The sequence below is a fragment of the Lepidochelys kempii genome, chromosome 6, assembly GCF_965140265.1.
Source record: "Lepidochelys kempii isolate rLepKem1 chromosome 6, rLepKem1.hap2, whole genome shotgun sequence".
Taxonomy (NCBI): domain Eukaryota; kingdom Metazoa; phylum Chordata; order Testudines; family Cheloniidae; genus Lepidochelys; species Lepidochelys kempii.
The window spans coordinates 98,284,186-98,299,322 of record NC_133261.1 but is presented as its reverse complement, the minus strand read 5'-3'; positions in this window follow the sequence as shown (position 1 = coordinate 98,299,322).

Sequence of the window (15,137 nt, the reverse complement as noted above, 5' to 3'; positions counted from 1 at the left end):
ATATGTTCCTTCTGTGTATGCATAGTGTCTAGAACAATGTGGTCCTTGTTCATGATTGGGGTTCTAGGCACTATCATAATATGAATAACCAGTAATAATAGGATCCAGGTGGCCATCAATATTTTCAGCACCATGTCACATAGCTCTGTTAAGACTGGATCTACATAATGAGGTGCTTAAATGATGGTGCTCTGGGCTATGCTATTGCTCCCTCTGCTGTGACCACCCCTTGTGCATCTGAACCTGTGTTAGCAATGGTGGGGTATATTATTAAAAATATATCCAAGTGTAGATAAGGCCAATGCAAGAAGCCACTTCAAGGAAAAATTGGAATTCCAATTAGAGCATTTTAATTAAACAGGATAATTACTAATACTAAAAATTAGAATGAGTTATTTATGGGAGGGTATTAAAAACAAGCCACCCTGAGCTTTTAAACACTAGATTTTTACTACATGCAAGGTCCTGATTCTGAATTAAGGAGAAACTATTTTTACACTGAATGAAGGGTTCAATCCAAAGTCCATTGAGGATAATGAGAACCTTTCGGTTCTCGTCAATGGGCTTTATATAGCTTCTCATGTAGGAAATTTGAACTTGTGGAATTTGCAGAAATAGATGGCACCAAGATCCTCCATTCACAGCCCATTCTCTAACTCAAGCTTGTTACCACCATGAAGTGGAGATTGCTGTTAACTGGTCAGGAAGTCGCTGGAGAGTGGCACTCTTCCATAAATGCCTAACGGGCCTCCACAGTGCTCCCAGCTCCAGCACCCCAGAACTTGGGCTTGTATCCAACAATATATATTCTTGCCGATCTGACCACTGGATAGGCCAGCTAAATGCTGTGTCCTGAGTTGGAATATCGGTTCTTTGTGTTGAAGCTGCCAACATATTCCTTATCCAAACTAAGAACTAATGAATATGAAATTCTGTTGTCTGTGCCTGATTGTCTCAATTATCTAAATAAGTGGTTTCCATATCTCCCTTCTTTGATCCCACCCAGAAATGTTAAAACACTCCAGCTTAGCTCTGTAAATTTGAGCAGTATTTTTCAGAAGTGGTTAGGGGCCTTGGCCAAAGTCCAGTGGGAGTCTTTCCATTGTCTTCAGTGGACTTTGGATCAGGCACCTGAAGAGTGAGAGGAAGGATTGTCCAGTTGTTAATGTACTAGCCTGGAACTTGTGAGACTTGGGTTCAGTGGCTTGCTCCATAATAGACTTCCTGTGTGATCCTCGGCACTTTAGTTTCTCTGTACCTCGGTTCTGTGAAAGAAACTTCCCTACCTCTCAGGAGTGTTGTGTGGATAAATTAACAAAAAAGAGTGTGAGGTTCTCAGATAGTATTGTGGTGGGGACTGTATGAGTATCATAGGTAGAAACAAAACTTTATAAGTAATTGGGAGGCTGTTCCAAGAATAAGTGATGGTGTCAGAGAGAGCAACAAAGAGAGCCTACTAAGCAGGAAGGAGCCAAAGAAGTAATGGGAAAAGAAATATAGACAGAAGCACAGTTATGACATACTTTAGTGCTTCTAAAATGAGGAGGAGGAAGATCATTTTGATAATGCACGTCTAGAAGAACCTTACTGCTTATGACCCTTAGTCTGACTGCTGTACTTTCCTGAGTCATCTCTGCATCCATGACAGCCTCTGCTTAAAATGAGACCAAATCTGTCCTCATGTGCCTGGTGTCTGATAGAAAGACATCAAAGTGAGCAAAAGAACAGATCACATAAGTAAACATAATGAATTTAAATAGGTGTATTTTCAAACCTTTGTGCAAGTTTCTATCTATCAAACCTCAACTCTCATCAAAGTCAATGGGATTCACTCAACTAAAACGTCACATCATACTTTGAAAATGTTTTCCCCTCAGGGAACATGTCGGAAAAAAATTAAAAAGAGTTTCATGTACAGCTAAGCAACATCTGATTTTTAATTTACTTTTCAGCTGCTAATTTATCTCCAGTCTTCTAATCAGTCTTCATACTCTGAAACAAAATTTACTTTAGAAACAAATTTGCTTAATCTGATTTGTCCTAATCAGGCCTGGATCGTAAAGGTTAATTTTTGAGCACTTAAATATAAAATGTGTGTTTTCAATTGTATTTGTGTACTTTTTCCCTTCCTGGAGTGAGTGCTTCATGAGAGCCGAAGTCTACAATAGCCTAGGTGACAGTTGAACTGCCACTTATTGATCACCTTTCATTACTGTACTGTCCTAGGGAGCCACCTTTGTAGATTTTTGAATTTCATGCACTGGACGTATTACAAACAGCTTTACATCAAAGATAATGAAGATCCCAATGAAACAGGTGGAGTGTATCTGTGGAAAATGAGGAGTTGACTTAGAATATGAGAGATCACACATTGGCTAAGATCAAAGGCTTGTCTAAATGATAATGAAAAACTGGCTCATCAAAGCTGTGTTTAATCTTTATGCTTGTTAAATATCAGCTAATTTTCTTCTCACAGAAAAAGAATCCTTGATTTTCTGTGGGTGGGAGCAGGTGCATAAGAAGCCAGGGACCTTATCTTAGCTCCGTCTGTGGTATCCAATGCCATTTTATTAACCAGCATATAGTTCCTAAGATCACAAATTGGAAATGGAAAAGATCTTACTGCAGTAATTTCTTCTTCTTAAAGTGCCTAATTATGGTCCAGTTGCCTGACTTAGATACTCACACTGAAAATACAGGTTTTATTTACCTGACCAACACTACCAAAGTGAAGCAAATGGAAAGTCCATATAGGCAGAAACTGGCACGGAATTTCCAAATCCTGCAAAAAGCAAGAAAAATGTTTGCTCCTTCTTTAAAAGTAATAATGTTCATAACATCCAAGCCTGAATCTTGGCAGACTTAGTCATCTGCTAAAGATATTTCAGACTTCTCTCTACCATTAACATTATTAAGCCTGACATACCTCCCCACCCACCTCTGGTTGTGCAACCTCATTTCATTACGTTATTTTTCTCCAACTTATGCCATAGTTTTATCTGTGTTTAATAGTGCAGATGTTTAATAGCATGTCATAATAAAATACATAATAATGATGTGTGGCACTGTTCAAACATCAGTGAATTAATTATAAATATAGTAATATACAAGTTCAGAAGTTACGGGAAATTAAAGACACATAGTGACGCAAGATAACTTAATTCTTTAATGAGCTGGCCTCTCTTTTGCACAATTACATGGATGCTTTTGTCTAGGCCACTCTTGGATTTTACAGGTTAAATTTAACACAGACTTCTGTTGTCCTCTGCTACAGAGACCTGGTAGAGAGCTCCCAAGGTGGAAAAACTGCCATGGGGAGTTGAAGTTAGGAGGGCAGAAAGTAGCCGAAATTTCCTCTACACTGAAAGGCTAATAGGAGCCCTGCGTTCTAAAAATGTGGGCAGAACTGGCTAGGAATCACCAGCATGTAAATGGGATGTGTTTGCTCAGAACTTCATTACAGCCCCTGTTAGTAGGACTCCTCTAGAGCCCTTGGTGGGATTGAAAGAATTATCCATCTGGTGAAATCTGACATGGAAGTCAGGCATCAACCCTGCCTGACTGTGCCCCTGCGTTAGCCCCCATCTGCCTCATGGGAGAAGTAGTTCACAACTCACTGTGCCATATTCAGTTCTACAATACAAGTTATGCAAAAAGAAGCAGTGGTTCCCAGCTCTTTCAACTGTATCACTTTAGCAGAATAAGATGTCAGAGGTAGTAAGCCAATGAACTCGAAGTCTCTGTGCTGAGTTCTGGTTAGCCCTCACAACCTGATGCCCATTTAATTGTGCGTGGTCTAAAGTGCAGTGGAACATGGCCCACTCTGAATCCAGGAGTCTGAGAGACAGACTCTGGGAATTGAAACAGCTCAAGCTTCATTGTATAATAAATCACTTCTAATGTGATATTGCACATTCCTGCACATTGGAAAAAATAACCCCAACTATACATACAATATTATGGGGGCTAATTTAGCTACAGCTAATCAGGAGAAAGATCTTGGAGTCATCATGGATAGTTCTCTGAAGACGTCCACATAGTGTGCAGCGGCAGTCAAAAAAGTAAATGGAACGTTAGCAATAATTTAAAAAGGGATAGAGAATAAGATGGAGAATATCTTATTGCCCTTATATAAATCCATGGTACGTCCACATCTTAAATACGGCATACAGATGTGGTCACCTCATCTCAAAAAAGATATACTGGCATTAGAAAGGGCAACTAAAATGATTAGGTGTTTGGAATGGGTCCCATATGAGGAGAGATTAAAGAGGCTCGGACTTTTCAGCTTGGAAAAGAGAAGACTAAGGGGGGATATGATAGAGGTATATAAAATCATGAGTGGTGTGGAGAAAGTGAATAAGGAAAAGTTATTTACTTGTTCCCATAATATAAGAACTAGGGGCCACCAAATGAAATTAATGGGCAGCAGGTTTAAAACAAATAAAAGGAAGTTCTTCTTCATACAGCGCACAGTCAACCTGTGGAACTCCTTGCCTGAGGAGTTTGTGAAGGCTAGGACTATAACAGGGTTTAAAAGAGAACTTGATAAATTCATGGAGGTTAAGTCCATTAATGGCTATTAGCCAGAATGAGTGAGGAATGGTGTCCCTAGCCTCTATTTGTCAGAGGGTGGAGATGGATGGCAGGAGAGAGGTCACTTTGTCATTAACTGTTAGGCTCACTCCCTCTGGGGCACCTGGCATTGGCCACTGTCGGTAGACAGGATACTGGGGTGGATGGACCTTTGGTCTCACCCAGTATGGCCATTCTTATGTACTAATGAATAACAGAAATCAGAGAGGCAATAGTCCTCTTAGGTCATTTCTGTCTTCCAGCAACAAACGGAAATTTCCTACAGGAATGTTCTCTAGTAGTGCTTTGTCCAGCGTAGTTTCATAAGACTGAGACTATGAGGCTTCTGTGTTGGTAAGCATTTCTTGTTTTTAGAAATGATGAACACAGTGTGCTTCTATCAATATATCAGGAAAGATCTAACTATAAACTCATATTGTGGGTATTTATTTTTTTATATTAAATGTATGTAATAGATAAGTAAAATAGGTGCAACCATTGTGCTCCTGCTTAGCTGTCAATACAGCTGTTGGTGCTGGAAGGTAAAGACACCCTAACTTGACTGTTGTACACATTTTCTCATCTAAAAATTACAGAACAACATTTGAATGTAATATATAAATACTAAGGCCAATATTTTCAAATGTGGGGGCTTAACTTTAGGTACTTAAATTTGTAAAGTCCAAGTGGTGTCTTAAAATTCCACCTGTCTTCTTGGGGACTTTCTGTTCTGCAGGTGAACTGGATTTTTTTACACTGAGTGACTGTTTAAAAAAACAAAACAAAAATACTCCCTTACTCCAGGAGAGTTGGGATTGTAATGGTTTACCCCTTTATTTAGGCAACTAAATCAGTTGCCTGATTTTCAGAGGTCCTAAATAACTACCACTGCCTTCAATGAGAGTTTTACATGCTTATCACCTTTGGAAATTAGGTCACATGTATTTAGGTACGTAACTGTTCAAACAGACACAAAGCAACCACACATTGATTGTTCATAAATAATGGACTTGTTTAATTTGATCACTAACACATGATCCTCCCAAAAGTTTGTCATCACTCCTCCAATTTTACTGATGCTACAGATGGAATAGAACTAAAATACTAGACCTAAACATTCCCAATCTTTGGACTGTTGTCCCCTACCTTTATAATAGGCTAAAGCAAATCTCCAGTTATGGATGATACTGAAATTTGAAGTGTTCAGAATCCTGATCTGGATCTGATTTTTGTATCTTGAGTCTACCTCCCATCATAAGGGCCTGATAATGAGTCAATTAAAATCAGTGGAAAAAACTGCAGTTGGCTTCAATGGCGAAGAACTTGGGCCTTTTTTCACCTTTCTGGCCAATTGGCTGGGTTGAGAAGCCCACTTAGCCTGTAGCCTAGCCTCAGAGCGGAAACTCTGTTGATTTCATGAACAAATCCATATTCGTTCTCAGCAAGGAAATAGGGAATGAACACTTCATTTGTTCTCTTATTGATTAGGTATGAAAAAAACAGCTGGGTTAGCAAAGTAATTGATCTGATCACTGCAAGTGTACAGTTCATTATGTAGGTCAGTAAAGACAGGGATATTAAAACTCATTCTGTTTGGTTTAGGTATCATTTTTGTAACACTAAGTGGCAATGAACAGGGAAAGGGGTTTGTAATAGGAAGAGTCAGTTATAGAGACAGTTATTATCCCAGCTGGCAGCAGCTCCCAATCACTGGCACACTACTTGTTATTCAACTTTTGCCACTGTTCCTGGGCCATTCATCTTTCCCTTGCCTTTTGGTCTTAACTATGTAGCCTATAGGTGTAGGTATGTGCTAGGTAACCCATAGGCATAAGTTAAGGCAGTAAAGCAATGAGCCTACAGGCCTCAGGCCAATAAGACAATAGCTTAGATAAACAAGGTATAAGGCCCCAAAAACCTAGCATACACAGTTAATCAGGTGTAACCCTAGGTCATATGATATAACAAGATGGAATGCTGTAATGATCAAACTGCTGACACAGATAACCACAAGATGCTAGTTTATACCAGCTTGGGATATTGTAAGTTGGGTACATCAGCAGATGTCTGGCCACAAGATTGCCATGGTAACTAATTGTCTGCAGTGTTGTTGTAGCCTTGTTGGTCCCTGGATATTAGAGAGATAAGATGGGTGAGGCAATATATTTTATTGGACCAACTTCTGTTGGCATCCTAACAAGCTTGAAGTAAAAGGGTAGTAACCTATGGGAGAAGTGCACCCCAGCATTAGTAGGATGAGAAAATACAAATAAGGAAAAAGGGATGAAACCCCTACTGGATGTGCATTAGGCATAATGGCATCAGTGTAACAGGCTATAAAAGTTGTATCCCGACCTGTGTGCCTTGGGAAATGTAACTATTGGGAGATGCCAGATGGTGACCACTGGCAATGATGATGACGGTGAGTCTGATGATGGAGGATGATGACTAACACTTTAGGTACTTTTGCAAGGGATGGTGTGAGTATATGGATGCTCAGACATACATTCTGTATTTTCTCTATCCACCTTGCTAAACTGGAGTGTTTATGACTTTACTAATTGTGTTTATAAAACTATTGCAAATTCAGAAGGTTTAACCTAAGTGTGAGGATTGCAATTGTGGACATTGGGGTTTCCAACTGACCGGTAATTCTAACAATAATAGGCCTAATTTTGGGACAATAACCCACCAAACACCAGAGTGTTAATTAGGAGTTCTTAAGCAATCAATACACAATCAATAGATCAGGCAACAACTACAATTCCTGCCCCAGTCAATACTAAATGGTGACCTTGTTGCCCACTATTTGTACTAGACCCTAGTGTATCTTTACTATTTATCTCTCATTAAATAAAATAAGAATGGGAAAGTTTAGACATCAGAGAAAGTTTCCTGTCACTGAGATCTATTAGGCTATACCAGGGATCGGCAACCTTTGGCACTCTGTCAGAGAAGTCCGCTGGGGGGCTGGGATGGTTTGTTTACCTGCAGCGTCCGCAGGTTCGGCAGATCACAGCTCTCACTGGCCGCGGTTCACCGCTCCAGGCCAATGGGGACTGCGGGAAGTGTCACGTGTTGAGGGATGTGCTGGCCGCCGCTTCCCGCAGCCCCCCATTGGCCTGGAACGGTGAACTGCGGCCAGTGGGAGCTGCAATTGGCTGAACCTGAGGATGCAGCAGGTAAACAAACTGGGCCAGCCCACCAGGGGGCTTATCCTGGCGGGCCGCGTGCCAAAGGTTGCCGATCCCTGGCTTAACATATTCACAGAAACATTAGAGAGAAATGGAAAAGTTGGAATTACCTCAATGGCATTCCAGTGTGAGCTTCTGTATATCATTAGTATCTCAGAAGATGGTCAGACAGAAGTCTGTCTTACTATATGGCACCAAAACGTGAAGACTTGTCAAGACCCTATCATCTAAACTCCAAGTTTTTATAAACAGCTGCTTTAGACAAAAATCCTTATCAGATGACCAGAAAAAAATCACAAGTGAAGAGCTTTGGATGAGGATGAAGCAGAAACTGATAGGAAAGGAAATTATTAAATTAAAATGGAGATGGCTAGGACACACATGGCTAGAACAATGGGCGCTGGGCTGGAATCCTCAGGGCAAGAGGCGACAAGGTAGACCAAGGACAACTTGAAATGCACGACTGCAAATAATCCAAATGACATGGAAAGAAGATAAGACTTCAATAAGAGACCACCAAAGATGGAAGGCAGTGGTGAAGGAAGTGGAATACAGATGCATAAGTCAGTAAGAAAGGAAGTCACAAGGAATTTGGTGGCAGTCCTGCTTGCATGTAAAGCCAATATCTAGGATTTCTATAATTTGAGGTAATCTTCCCACATTCACCGGTAAAACAATGTAGGACTCTAGCCAAGCTGGAAACATCATTCCATATTCCAGGTGAAATACTGGAGTGAGGCTAAACAGCGGAGAGCACAAGTCAAAGGTAGCTTAAAGTTCACCTTTAATTGCTCTGGTCTTGGTGTTACTCTATGCACTGTTCAAACACTATGAGGGCTGTGCTCATTTATGCCAGAAACAGGTATCCTGGCCACAACTCCTTTCTTATAGCCCATCACTGGCAGCAGGGAAGGTGTGTGGCCTTGTAGCCTTTATGCCAGCTGTACACCAGAAGAGAATCTTCCACAGCTGATCACAGAAGGTTTAGGGTCAGGCAATGCTGTCGAGGCAAAGTGGGAGGATCTGCTTCTCTGTTTTCCAAATATTTTTTTTCAATTGAAGACCAAAGGGAGTGAATTACAGAGTTGCTGTCACAATAAAAATAAAATTAAAAATTTAAAAATATTAAAAAAATAAAATTCTGGCCTGAAAAAAAATATCCCTTCTTGTCAACATTCAAAAAGTGTAACTGATTTTAAATAAGAGACATAAACACACCAGACAAATTTAAATACATAAATAAAAATTCTAAAATAAAGAAAGGAGATCAAAAGACAAAACAGAAGCCCAAGAGGCTACATGGTCATGTGAGGAGGACTTAGAAAGAGAAAAGAATCCTTCTGTCCCTAAGAATGATGATTCTTGTAAGTCTTGGGGCCAAATATTGCATTAATTACTTATACCCTGTGCAACCCTATTGAAGTCAATGGAATTACATAGGGTGTAAATCAGCACAAAAATATGGTCATGTGATCCTTGGAAATAATTTCTATTTTTAGTAAATTTTCTAAAGCCTTTTGTTTTACATTATCTAAATGTGGTTCCTAAGCTACTTAATGGTGTCATTTAAATAGTGTTACAAATGATCCATATTAATAGCTGCCAATAACAGAGACTGATCTTTCATTACTTGATGAGAATATGTTTCTTCAGTCATCATAAATATCATCATAATTCCAATTTACTTCGTCTTCAAAAAGAGACAACTAAAGATCAAATAAAGGAGAAGAAAGAAGCAGAATGATGGAGGAGGAAAGTGGATGAATGTTAATTTGATGTGTTTATAGAGTTTAGGTCTTTAAACAGTCCCCATATTTCACAAACAAAGTGAATATATTTTGGAATGGAATTTTGTACAGTGTGTGGTTGTTAAAATGGGCTTCCAGGATGGATCAAAGTAATCCAAAATCTGACCAGGCCACCTTCATGGTGCAGTGTGAGAGCCAGCTCTTTGTAAAACATTTATTTATACCACAACCAGTATGATGATCAATAGAGAGATTACTCTCCAGTCATAATATCCTTTAACGCAAGAAAGGAGAAGAAGTAGGAAACTCCATTATATTCACTGAGAACCTCATCATACAGATTGAATTTACTCACAATATGCTTGGATATGCCAGTGATGAGCACTATAGAAAATCTAAGGTAGGTTATTTGGTGCAGAGGACTGGGAGATAACTTGGCCCTGGATAGTTTAAAGCAGAGATCTTAAGGAGGAAAGAAGGTCTACTGGCCCTGGGTTCTACTATGGACTCTTCCTGTTGCAATGTGCAACCTTGGACATCAGTCATATATTTCCTCTATTCCTCAATGAATCCAACTCTAAAATAATGGGATGATAATACTTATCGCCTTTGCTCAATATGAGACTTGATTAATTAGGGCCATACTCCAACTGAATAGCATCATACTTCGCAGTTAGCCCCATTGGTTTAACTGGGACTACTTGTGAAGCAAGGTACTATTGAATATGACTAAGGGAAACTTAATATTAGTAAAGTATTTTGACACCCTGGAATAAAATAATATACTATAAGAGTAAAATATTTTGTTGGTGGCTTTATTATTATCACCTTCATCACGCAAAGTCATCCTATTTAACTTTGGCCTTTCAGATGGAATAACCCTTTGAGCCTATGGTCCATTCTGCCATGCTTGCTCCCCTGCTTCTTCATGCATCTCTGAGTTATCCCTGTTCTCAGCCCTCTCAGCTCCTGTATAAACATTTAATAAGTTCCAGGTAACTGTTTCATGTCAGGCTGCTATTTTTACTGACTGTTCATTTTAGTCAAGTATTCATTTTAGAATATGTTAATGATCATCTTCTACTGCTCTATAGACAGAGCACAGTGCACAGTAAATCTGAAACATGTAAATATCACAAAGGCAGTTTTTAAATGTAAGAGATTTGTCCAAAAGAATCAAGGAAACCACAAAGCCACAATCAATGTCATAAAAAAGGTACAAATTAACGTCAAGCTCTATAATTACCTTACAATTTAGAGCCCTCATATATATGCAGATAATATGCCTTTGTAATGTGACTGAAAATATATTTCTGAAAACAGATGCTTTCTCCTACCATCTGTGATAAGCCTGTTTGTACCCCTGCCTTACTCCTTGCCTAGAAGCCAAAATAAATAAAACAAAAATTGCTTCCTGAAAGGCATTGGTAAAGTAACCTCAGTTCATTAATTTTCATATCACATCATTTTCCCATTTCTGTGCAGACATCACTGCTTTCTGTGTTATTGGGATCCTCTATTAAAGTTAACCTACTAGTAATTTCACCCCACTGTAATTAGGACCAGACTTTGCCAGGCCCTGAATTAGGAGCACAAGCTGGGAGAGGGAAAAAGAAGTTTGAGGAGCCTTCAGGCCTCTTCTGCCCATGTTCATGCCACAGTTAACATTATGATCATTACACACTTTAAGTGCTAGGACCTATGATCCAAGGTCCTGGCAGTTGTGCTAGAAACCCAGAACAGAGTGAGGAGGGGCTGGGAGTGGATGTGGTATGGCTCTCTCAAATGCATATTCCCTGACATATACATTTGTCAGAAAGGCTTGCTCAAGGTGTCAGAGAGGCTGCATCCTTTCAAAAGGCATTGCAGTGTCAATTTTCTCTTTGGACTCCTGGAAGCATTCTAGTTACCATATGGGTATGTTTTTTCTCAGCCTCCCCATAAGGTTTTGTGCCTTAGCACTGCCCCATATCAAGGGTGTGATTGGCAGCCACAATTTAGCTCTTAGACTTTAAACTCCTCCTGGTCAGGAACTTTATCATTCCTTATATTTGCTTATAAAGCACCTCAGACACTTTTTGCTGCTACACAAGAAAGTCTTAATATAACCTTCAGCACAGCTGCAGACTAGGCTGAGTGGCAAATAAATAGGCAGCACAGCCATCTTGACTCTCTATCCGAAGGGGTGGGATTGAACAATGTTGGCTACTATTCATTTTCTTGAAACTTGCCACCATGCATTATTATCATAGCCAGGTTTGATGGCTAATTAGTAGCTTTGCACGTTTCATTTATACTCTCTCCCTCAATATTATGAAACATTTTTCCCCTTCCTCTGTACCCTTTACTTTTTTCCACAAGAATCTCTTATTTGAAATGTGAATATAAGAAGCAATAAAAAAAGGTAACAATAAAACCTGGCCTTGACAAAAACTGAGAAAACAATTTGAGAGAGAAAAGAAAAGATTCTGTGCCCACCTGAGTTAATGGTTCAGAACACTGGGATTCAACATGAAGTTTATTTCTGCCCCTCGTGTTCTGTTTGGAAGCGTCTGAGAATGACACTTCAACATTTTCTCATTTAGAGGCTATTTTATAGAAAGGACAGTACTGTGTCCCTGAGTCTTTTTTATGGCCAGGATACCACTGTGTCATTCATCCTTTCTCCCTCATTATAGACTGAAATAATTTTTCTAACTCAAGATGATATGGGGACCATCACAGCTGCAAAATGTAGAGGGTGAAACAAAAATACTTCAGATTATCCAAAAGTTTCTAAAGTTTAGTGCTTTCTTCAAGCTGAACCTTGGATATGTTGGAAGGGGATGAAACACAATGGTGTCCGACAGTATAACTTGGAACATGTTGGGTCATTCATTGATGTTTTTTAGTCCTTTTAAAAACACCATTAATTGAAATATAGACCAGGCAGCCTAACTTCAATACCCAGAAAGATACTGTATTAAACAAGCAATTTATTCAACCAATTTGATAAAAGGGTGATAAGTAATGGCCAATATGGATTAGTCAAGAACAGATCATGCTAAAGAAACTAATTTCTTTCTTTAACTGGGTAACCTGCCTGATGGATTTGGGGAAGCAGTAGGTGTGAGCTTTAGCTAGGCTTTTGACACTGTCCCACATGGCATTCTCATAAAAAAAAAAGGAGAATATGATCCAGATGAAGTGAACATAAGGTGGGAGCATAACTGGTTGAATGCTGTTTTCAAAAAGTAGTTATCATTCATTCACTATCAGGATGGAAGAACATATCTAGTGGGGTCCCACAGGAGTCTGTCTTGGGTCTGATTCTATTCAATATTTTTATTACTGACTTGGATGATGAAGTAGAGATTATGCTTATAAAATTTGAGAATGACACCTCAAGATGGGAGGGGTAGCAAGTACTTTGGAGGACAGGATTAGACTTAAAAATTACCTTAATAAATTGGAGAACTGGTCTGAAATAAACAAGATGAAATTTAAGAAAGACAAGTAGAAAGTACTACAAGTAGGAAGAAAAAATCCAATGCTCACATACAAAATGGAAAATAACTTGCTAGGCAGTAGTACTGCAAAAAAAGATCTGGGGGTCATAGTGGATCATGAATTCATAGAATCATAGAATCATAGAATACCAGGGTTGGAAGAGACCCCAGAAGGTCATCTAGTCCAACCCCCTGCCCGAAGCAGGACCAATTCCCGGTTAAATCATCCCAGCCAGGGCTTTGTCAAGCCTGACCTTAAAAACCTCTAAGGAAGGAGATTCTACCACCTCCCTAGGTAACGCATTCCAGTGTTTCACCACCCTCTTAGTGAAAAAGTTTTTCCTAACATCCAATCTAAACCTCCCCCACTGCAACTTGAGACCATTACTCCTCGTTCTCTCATCTGCTACCATTGAGAACAGTCTAGAGCCATCCTCTTTGGAACCCCCTTTCAGGTAGTTGAAAGCAGCTATCAAATCCCCCCTCATTCTTCTCTTCTGCAGGCTAAACAATCCCAGCTCCCTCAGCCTCTCCTCATAAGTCATGTGTTCTAGACCCCTAATAATTTTTGTTGCCCTTCGCTGGACTCTCTCCAATTTATCCACATCCTTCTTGTAGTGTGGGATCCAAAACTGGACACAGTACTCCAGATGAGGCCTCACCAATGTCGAATAGAGGGGAACGATCACGTCCCTCGATCTGCTCGCTATGCCCCTACTTATACATCCCAAAATGCCATTGGCCTTCTTGGCAACAAGGGCACACTGCTGACTCATATCCAGCTTCTCGTCCACTGTCACCCCTAGGTCCTTTTCCGCAGAACTGCTGCCTAGCCATTCGGTCCCTAGTCTGTAGCTGTGCATTGGGTTCTTCCGTCCTAAGTGCAGGACCCTGCACTTATCCTTATTGAACCTCATCAGATTTCTTTTGGCCCAATCCTCCAATTTGTCTAGGTCCTTCTGTATCCTATCCCTCCCCTCCAGCGTATCTACCACTCCTCCCAGTTTAGTATCATCTGCAAATTTGCTGAGAGTGCAATCCACACCATCCTCCAGATCATTTATGAAGATATTGAACAAAACTGGCCCCAGGACCGACCCTTGGGGCACTCCACTTGATACCGGCTGCCAACTAGACATGGAGCCATTGATCACTACCCGTTGAGCCTGACAATCTAGCCAGCTTTCTACCCACCTTATAGTGCATTCATCCAGCCCATACTTCCTTAACTTGCTGAGAAGAATACTGTGGGAGACCGTGTCAAAAGCTTTGCTAAAGTCAAGAAACAATACATCCACTGCTTTCCCTTCATCCACAGAACCAGTAATCTCATCATAAAAGGCGAATTGAATATGAGCAGAAAATGTGATCCAATTGTGAAAAAGGCTAATATCATTGTGGGGTCTATTAACAGGAGTATCATTATGTAAGACATGAAAGCTAACTGTCCTGCTCTACTCATCACTGCTGAGGTCAGTTTGGGGTACCACATGGGAAGAAAGGTGTGATCAAACTGAAGAGTCCAGAGGAGAGCAACAAAAATGATCAGAAGTTTACAAAAGCTGATCTATGAGGAAAGGTTGAAAGATCTGTACTTGTTTAGTCTAGGGAAGGGAAGGCTGAAGGGGACAAGCAGAAAAAAACATGATAACAGACTTAAAATATTTAAAAGGTTATAAAGAGAATGGTGACCAATTGTTCTTCATTTCTATCAAGATAGGACAAGAAGTAATTGGCTTAGTCTGAAGCAAGAGACATTCAGTTTGGCTAGTAAGATAAACTTTCTACATATAATGATATTTAAGCACTGGAACAGGTTATCTAAGAATGTTGTGAAATTCCTATCCATGGAGGATTTTAAGAAGAGATTAGACACACATCTCAGGGATGGTCTAGCTATACTTGATCCTGCCTGAGTGCAGGGCGATGTCCCAGGGTAACACTGAACCTTTAAGAAGGAGCAGGGCCAGTGCATCTTTATCTTATCAGCACACTCCAGTTTGGTCAATTAAGAGGCACCTGGGCCTACAGTAGAACAGAGACAGAGAGAGAGAGAGAGAATTGGAGTTGCCTCAGTGGAAGTCAGAGACAGGTGAGATCTGTCAGGGACCAGGAGTCTCCTGGAAGATCTT